Source organism: Furipterus horrens, unplaced genomic scaffold, assembly GCF_987537825.1.
Source record: "Furipterus horrens unplaced genomic scaffold, mFurHor1.1.pri manual_scaffold_10, whole genome shotgun sequence".
Classification (NCBI taxonomy): Eukaryota; Metazoa; Chordata; class Mammalia; order Chiroptera; family Furipteridae; genus Furipterus; species Furipterus horrens.
This window is the reverse complement of record NW_028327180.1, coordinates 100892111-100900851: the sequence shown is the minus strand read 5'-3', so window position 1 is coordinate 100900851 and position 8741 is coordinate 100892111.

The window sequence follows — 8741 nt, the reverse complement described above, 5'->3', positions numbered from 1 at the left end:
CGTATCCTGAGAGGCGAGACAAGGCGGGTCAGCACTCATCACCAGGAGCAGCCAAAGCAAACGAGGCCCACGTGTACTTAACAGACTTCACAGTCCGTCCGGGGCCTAGCGCCCCGACACAGCAGCAGATGTGCTACCCTCGGCCAAGTCCCCACAGTGGGGACCACAGTGGGCAATGCAGGTGTGAGTGGGCTCAAGAGCCCATCAGGCAAAGCCACTACTAGAAAGCATGATGACGTCATCAAGAGGCAGACACGCTCCACTGTAGGGTCCCAGCATCCCCCTGGCAAGTGCTAGGCTCGGGCAGACCGCAGGGTGCAGCCGGGACACAGTGCGCCGTGGCCATGGCCAGGGGCGGTATGTGCAGAGTCCTGGCAGGGCGGCCCCCCTCCCCGAGGCAGCCCCCCACCCACCGCATCGCCCCCAAAGAGAAGCTGTAAACAACGGAGGGCGTGAACGCCCGGCCTCCCTCCCCCCAGCCTCTCCTCCGCCGCAGCCTGTGGCAGGAGCCTCATCGCAAACACGAGTGGGACGAGGCGAGCGGGCCATGGCCGGTCCTGGCCGCGTCCCTGGGACAGCAGCACTCAGGCGTCCGTACGACCACGGTGCACACAAGGGCTCCTCCAGAACTGGGGAAGGCATGACTGGAATGTACGCATTCCTCCCACCCCGTCCGGTACCCGGCCCGTCCAGGCCCCAGAGGCCGTCCCGGTGGGGGTTAGGAAACCGCTCCCGGGCGCTTTGGTGCGTCATGCAATCACCAACCCAGCGCCCTCCGCGCACTCAGTGCTCCGAGGGCCCTGGTTCTAAAGAGACGGGTTATCAGGCTCCCCTGAGCTCGCTGGGGGCGGGAGGCATGGCCACGGGGCCGCCTCTGCTCCACGGCAAGTTGGAGGAGGACCGGACAGCACACACACCGCCTGACCAAGCACCCCCACGGCTGTGCCCCCTCCCCACCAGTGACAAGAGCAGACGGACCACAGAAGAAAAGCTCATCTTCTAGAAGCCTCTGGAAACAGTGTCCAGGTCCCAGGGAGGACCTGGCAGCACTGGGCACCTGCCACTCTGACAAATGTCAGCACTAAACTCAGCGAAGGTGAGCACCCCCAGTCCCAAGCCACTCATGTCTCCACAGGCTGGAAGAGGCTTTGGGGGTGGAGCGGGGATATGCCCCCGGTCTGACAGCCTACGGCCCACGCTGTGCCGCAGCCAAGCTTCTATTGGGAGCCACCTTCTGAAGATGAAGCAGTCAGTGCCCTGAGCGGGACGCGCCCGAAAGGCACTCAGGGGCTGTAACAAATGAGTGTGTCAAAGGCTTCCTTTCTCCTCCCCCTGTCAGTCCTGGGGAGGCCAGAGCTGGCAATGCCCTGCCCCCTGTGCCTGTCAAAGGCTTTGATTTCATTTGCAGCAACGCGTTTCGGAGAGCAGACGCATGACCAGCGCACGGCTTCGCACACCGCAGGGGCAGCTTCAGACCCGCCTTCTGAAAGGCACGAGCCGGCCTCCGACACTGCCGGCACCTGCCTCCGGGATGCCCCTGCCACCAGCACGTGCCTGACCGGGCCTCCTCCTTCAGGCAGAGCCCAGGGTCCCAACCCAAACCCAAAGTAGCAGCTTGGAACTCAAACCTCTGCCTTTCGAGAGAGTGTCTGAATATGAATTTAAATACGATGCTGAAAACTGCAGAAACCATCCCAGAAAAGCCGTGAAGTAAACACGGGGGCTTAAAAGGCCCCCCGATGCAATGGGGAAGTGAACTGCTATTTTGCACCGTGGTGGATCTAGGTTCTGTAACATCTGAAGCAAATACAATTCTGCTTGAATAAAAAAGAGATTAAAAACATTACAGATACACTCGCAGGATCTTGGAAGTGAGCGCCACTCCCTCCTTCCAGCAGCCCCCAGAGCTAGATTCTGACGCAAAGTCAGCCATATGGGGAAAGAGGGCGGAAACTGTCAGGAGGAGGGGTAACCCCTTCGTAAGCCCCAGGGGTCCCCGTAAACACAGACCCTGATCAGTTTTATCAGGAAGCTTATTCTCGTGGCCACTCTCCGAGGCCACTTTCAGCGTGCAGCCATGACGGTCACCTTCCTTCACAGTCACCAAAGGCAAATGCAGCCGGTTTGTCAAAATGGGACAGGCTCGTTCTTAGAGAGGCCAAGAGTGGAGGAATACCCTCCAGAGGGGGGCGCACCCCCCAGTAACCAGATCCCGTGTGGGGAGGCCTGACCCTTTCCTACGCGGTTCTCTCGCCTTTCACGTTAATACTCGGGGGGGACGCGGGCCGAGGGCGTTGCTGGCTGTCACTTCTAGAGGCTGGCTTTGGTCTCATTCTCCCAGAAGCGTCCAAGTTCTGATGAAAACAAGCTCAAGTCACACCGGCGGGTGCAGCGAGCGAGGTCAGCGCGAGGCTGACGAAATGGGTGGAGGCCGGGCCCCGCAATGTGGGATCCATTAGCGTTTCCACCAGGACAGGAAAGGAAGAGGGTAGCCGCGCAGGCTCTGCTTTATCTCCACTGCCCGTAAACCCTGTCCCGACAGCTCCCGCCAGAGCGGTGCTTTTCAGTACAAAATAACTTAATCAGATTTAATTCTGACACGCCAGCCTCTTAAGACGGGACTGACTTTTCTCTTTCCACCAATGGGGTTCGGGGCTGGCTCCTCTCTGGAATGCACGAGCGGTGGCCCGGGCTAACCGGAGACACCTGTAATCACCGGGGACTTGGAAAATTCTTTTCGGCAATTCAGGTTAACCAAACACTTGACGGGGCGCTGGGGCCTGAGCCGCCCGGCCGACGGCCCGCCGAGGGGAAGAAGCCGGCCCCTCCCGAGGGCCCAGGGGCCCCGGCTCAGCTGGCTTAGATGCAGAGCTCGCGGAGGGGCTGGCGACGGCACAGAAGGCGCTGGGAGACAGCGCTCTCAGCTGGCACACGAGTGGGGGACGCGCGGCGTGCGAACAGGAGAACCAGGACGGGCTGCGGGAGGGAGGCGTGGGGGGTGTCACGCAGACCTGGAGGGAGCGTGTGGACCCCTGGGCCCCGCTCCCCCGCGGCGCCCGCGCTGCCAGACTCCCCTCCAAGGCCCGGGGGTCCTCTGCGTGGGAGGCCCGAGGTCCAGGAGGCAATGGCCGCAGCAGACCCCCTGGAACCTAAACGCTGGGCCGCCCTCACCCGAGTGGCCAGCCTTCGGGTCCCGACCCCAAATGCCGCGCCGGCGGGCGCCTAGAGCTGGCCTGTTTCCATGGCAACAGGACAAGCCTTGCCTGGGAGGCCCGGGAGATGCCCCGTGAGGGCCGCGCTGCCCGAGCGCGCGTCCCTCGGCCTCCCTGCCCGCTCGGCCTCTGCGTCCCGGAGCCCCGGCTGCCGCGAAGCGCCCCAGGTCCACCACCTCTCCTCGCGCACCCAGCACTCACCTCCAGCCCAGCCTGCTGCCGGCGCAGCAGCGTTCCCGCGTGGCGCCCACACCCGCCGTTACCCTGGGTCCCTGCCGTGACCCGCGCGGCGCCTCCTGCCGGCAGCTCAACGGACGGGCGGGGCGGAGCCTCAAGGGGGTGGGCCGCGAGGCGGGGCTTCTTTGGGGCGGGGCCTCCTCGGGGCGGGGCCGGTGACCGCAGGACTAGGGCACGGTGCTGGTTCTTGCTGCCAGCCATCCAATGGACAGAACCGAGCCCTCCAGGGGGCGGGGCCTCAAGGGAAAGACCGGAGCCGGTGAGAGGTTGTTCTGACCACCCGCGCTACTTGCCGACCAATTAATTGTGTGGGCGTGGCCTCGAAGGTAGGGGCGGGATCTCTAGGGTTGGGGCGGGGCTAGTTTTAGAGAGGCGGGGCTGTGCAATGCACCCCCTCCTACAGTTCAAGGGGAGGGGCCTCGGCAGGAGGAGCGGGGCCAGGGCTAAGCTCAGGGGCCAAGTGCTCTGGGGGGCAAGTGGACTGGCTGTGTTTTTATCCCCACCTGTTTATTAGTCCTGCAGTGGACGGGGCCAAGAAAGAAGGGAGCAGGCTAAGGCAAGCTCTCACCGAAAGAGGCAGCCCAATATATAAACATCTAAGGCTAGAGAAGGGGATGAGGGTGGCTGGTTCCGCCTCCCCTACAATCTGCCTCCCACCCAGCAGCCAGAGTGTTAAAAGGCAAATCAGATCATGGCACTCTTGTGCTGAAAACAATGCAAAACTGGGCCAGGTCAGCTCCGAGGCTCTGGCCCAACACCCTCTTTGGGTGACCGGGTTTTAAAAGAAGCTCGTGTCCTTAGAGCTCACTTTGGCACTAGCCCTCCGGCTGGGGTTTCACCTTGGAGAAAGACTTCTCACAGACAGGTCCCTTTGTATCACTATGCCTGGGGGCGTCACGTGGCCTCAGATATAAAGATGCAGAATTCTGACCCTTTGTGTTGGCGGCTAGTGCAGTGTGAACCCCATATTGGCTAAGGGAAAGTGGAAAGAGGGAAAAGACCCTATGCTAGGGGCTTCCCCTAGGTCATCCCATTTACATACAGCTCACATCAACCCTGTGAGGCAGATGGTTACTCCACTTCACTGCTGAGGAAATAGAGGCTCAGAGAGGTCAGCTGGAGATAGAGCCAAGAATTGAGCCTGGGACTGTGTGTTTAAATAACTCCCTTTAGAGGGCTCCCCACGTACACATACACACAGGAACCTTTATGGGGCTCCCCATATCCATACACAACCTCCCTTCACCCAGACCCTGAAGAGGCAAATATCAGGGGCGGGGGGCTGGGTTTCGGCCTGTGTTTTCCTTGTAAGGAATAATATTTCTCACCATGACTCAGGCTCACCAGCCCTCCCTCCTCACACCCTGAAGCGAGGGTTGGCAAACTATGACCCGGGGACCAATCCTGAGCTGCTGTTTTTATAAGTAAAGTTTTATTGGAGCAGAGCTACATCCATTTGTTTACATGTTGTCTATAACTGTTTTCACACAACAGACTTGACAGGCCAAATAGCTTAAAATATTTACTATCTGGCCCTTTACAGAAAACATTTGCTCCCCCCCCCCCAACCTTTAGGATCTAGTAATGCCAGCTATTTGGTATGACTCCACCACTTCACACCTCTACATCCTTGCTCAGGCCTTTCCCTCAGCCCCGAAACTCCTTTCCCAACCGTGTTAGTCGGCTCAGGCTGCCATAACAAAATACCGGGGACCAGGTGGCTTTAACAACGGAACTTGACTGCTTCATAGTCTTGGAGGCTAAAAGTTCAAGGTCAAGGTGCCAGCAGGGTGCGTTTCTCCTGAGGCCTCGCTCCCTGGCTGGTAGACAGCTGTCCTCTCTCTGTGGCCTGGCATGGTTGTCCCTGCGTCCTAATCTCTCCTTCTTATAAGGACACCGATCATATTGGGTTAGCACCCCCGCTAACGACCTCAGTTTACCCTCATCCTCCCTTTAAAGTCCCCATCTCCACATAACAGTCACATTCTGAGTTGCTGGAGGTCAGGACTTCAACATACGGATTTTAGGTGGACACAGGTCAGCCCATCACACCAACTTCATCACCTGGCCAATTTCTACTCACTAAGACCCAGATGAAGTTTTGCTCACATGGTAGCCAACCTCCAAGATGGCCCGCATAGTCCACGCCTGCTGGTTTTCATACCCCTGTGGGGTCCCTTGCCTTGTTAAATAGGGCTGATATTGTCCAAATGGCAGTGTGACTTCCGGAGCTACATTATAAAAGATGTGACTTCTGCCTTTGCTCTCTCTTGGACTACTCACTCTGGGGAAGCCACCCCCACTGGAGAGAAAATAGGGCCTCCCATCAACAGCCAGCACCACTCACCACCCATGTGGGTGAGCCATCTAAGAGGCAGGAGACTTCATAGGATGCAGCCCTGACCGGCACCCCGACCACATCCAGTGAGGCACCTTGTGCCAGAACCATCTAGCAACGCGGCGCCCAAATCTCCAACCCTCAGAAACTGTGGGAGACGATAAGTGTTTGTTACTGGTATGAGCCACTATGTGTGGGATAAATGTTCGTGGTTGACTTAAGCCCCCGTGCTTTGAGGAGGTTTGTTCTGCAGCAATGGATAATACACCTTATCCGGGAAGGACTCCCCGACCCAGGGCTTGGCTCCACGCCCCTCTTCTGGGCTGCCACAGGCTTTTTTTTATTTTTAATCTCTTTACTGACCAAGTCAGCATTCTATCAAACTATGTTGCTTAAATGCAAATTACATGTTGTCACTCCTTGCCTAGAATCCTCTCTTATGGCACTTGGAATAAATTAGGCTTGCAAGCCCCTCCCCCCCGAGCTTGGCCCCCACTGACTGTCCCAACTGCTCTCTGCCACAAGGCTCTAGCCCCGGACTCCTGCTTTCCAACCCTAAGCCCACCCCCTCCTCTAAAACATTTCCCCTGGCTGCATCCTCCCCCTAAACGCTCTCCCTGTGGGGTTTGCACGCTGGCACCATCCTCTGGACAACGCTCAGCCCCACCGCTGTCCCCTGACCATTGTCTGGACGGTCACCCCTGCTCCATCTCATCACCTCCTTTGTTTAGTTATAGGACTGCATTACTATCTGTGCATTTAACACACACTAGGATCTGTGCCCCAGAAAGCAGGTGCTCAGTTAACAAAGGGATGAATAGATATCCGCCCGTCTCACCTCTCACCCTCTCCCTCCGCTGGAAGCTTCTCAGGGGCAGGAACTGACTTTTACTCATTTTTGTATCCAGCACTGGGCCCTTGTGCAGGGGAGCAAAACCCGTTTTTGAACTCCAGGGCTGATGATCTTTGGAAAGCCCCTGGGCAACAAGGAAGGGTGAGCTGCCTTCCGGGGCCACCAGAGGGTGGCAGCGTCCCGGGACTCTGCCCTGGGAAAGGCCCACATGAGCCCAAAGGAAAAGCGTCTGGTTTAGATCCAAGTTTGGGTGCCCAGGGATGGCGGGAGCAGGGACAGAGAGAGCGGGGTTTGGGGACCAGAGGAGAGGAAGGGGGGGTGCGGGCACAGAGACAGCCGTAGGTCCCAGCCTCTCTTTCAGAAACCGTTTCGCCCGCCTCACTAGAGGGGCTGGCAAACACACGATTTAACTCTCCGGTCCCACTCTGGAGGAACTCAGCACCGTGACCTATAAATAGCAGCGCTCTGGGTTCCTTCATTCCCCCCTAGACTCGTCAGCCACACACAGCAATCGTTCCTTCTCTTCCCACGTCATATCCTGAGCAACTTTCAGTCAACAATGTAGTATGTCCGGGCACTGGTCTTGGGTGGGGGCCCGGAGTGAAACCAGCAGGACCCCAGAGGCGTGACAGTTGGTTGAGTCCGTGTGACGTTTCTCTGTGTATTCTGCTGCGGCGGGAGGCAAGGCGCCCAGGGAGCTGCGGCTCAGGCGAGACACGGACGGACGGGAAGATGCTGATTCCAAGCCATCCGCACATAGACAGGGAACCGAGCCGGGGCGGCGCGTGGCCACGTTCACTGAAACAAACAAGCTGACGAAGGTTGCAATACCATTCAAACAGGTCACGTCAAATTACGTCGCTCTTGAGTGTCTGGCCTGTTCTAGAAAAGTTGAACTACGTTCACGTAACTGTCAAAAATGTTAGGCTTCCTGGGGGCAGGGGAAGGAGAGGGGCAGGGGGTGTGGGGGGGCAACTGGTGATGGGAGGAGACTTGACTTGGGCTGGTGGACACACAATGTGCCGTGTGCAGTTAACGTGTTATGGAACTGAGCACCTGCCGCCTGTATGATTTTGTTAGCCTGTGTCACCCCGTAACTTCTATAAAAAAGAAACAATTCCGGCCGGGTGAGACTGAGGAAATCACCTTCCGCAGTGGTCATTAGACTATTTGTGTGGACAGTCTCGTGCTCTCGGGACTGGGAACATTTGAAAAGCTGCACTGGAAGCCTTGGAGGGGTTAGGATCACCTTCATTGGCTGAAAACACGACCATGCGCGACGGGCAGAGCATAAAATCACAAACATGAGCACACGTGCCCGAGGACGCCACGTTGCCAAAGAGCCAGATGTGCTTGGCCGGGTCTGACGCGTCCAGGAACACCATTCCTTTGTTTGTTTACTTGCTCTGTTGCCTGTGAGCATTCGTTAGATGATACCACTCGGTTTATGATGTATATGCATGAGAAAAATGATCAAGAGTGAGAAAACACGGCGTATTAACTTTTTATTTTTTTTAAACTGAGAATTGGGAACATGTGTTCACTTTTCAAACCTGGGGTGAACGAGCTTTGTCCAACTGGAGAACTTCTTTTCGGCTCGCGAGGGAAGCAATGTGTGGGAGCCCGGAACGGAACTTGAGCCAAGAGTGGCTAACAAACTTGTCTAAGGTCACAACGTTCCCTGACTAACGGATCACCTCGCTTTTGCACAATCGCACTCAAAAGGCGTGCAAGCAGCCGAGGCAGGGTGAGCTGTTTCCCGGTGATGGAGTCTGAGGCAGATCACAGTTTCCGGAGATGTCCACTTCAACCCGTTTCATTCCCTGCTCTTCCCCTGCCGCCCCTCCCCTTCCTCTGCGGTGGCGAGCAGGCCTGCGTCTCCTCCCCTTGACCTTGGGAGACCGCTTTGCTGTGCTGCACATCAGAATACGGCAGCTGGGATGACGCATGGCCTCCCTGTCTCTGCCTCGTTCTCTCTGTCTCTCCGGTCCCAGGCACCATGTTGTAAGAAAGCCCGGACACACGGGGAATCGCCTGTGGCCCGGGCTTCTGATGTTTTATCATCTGTGCGGGGGGGGGGGGCTGCGCCTCCCAGGCTCAG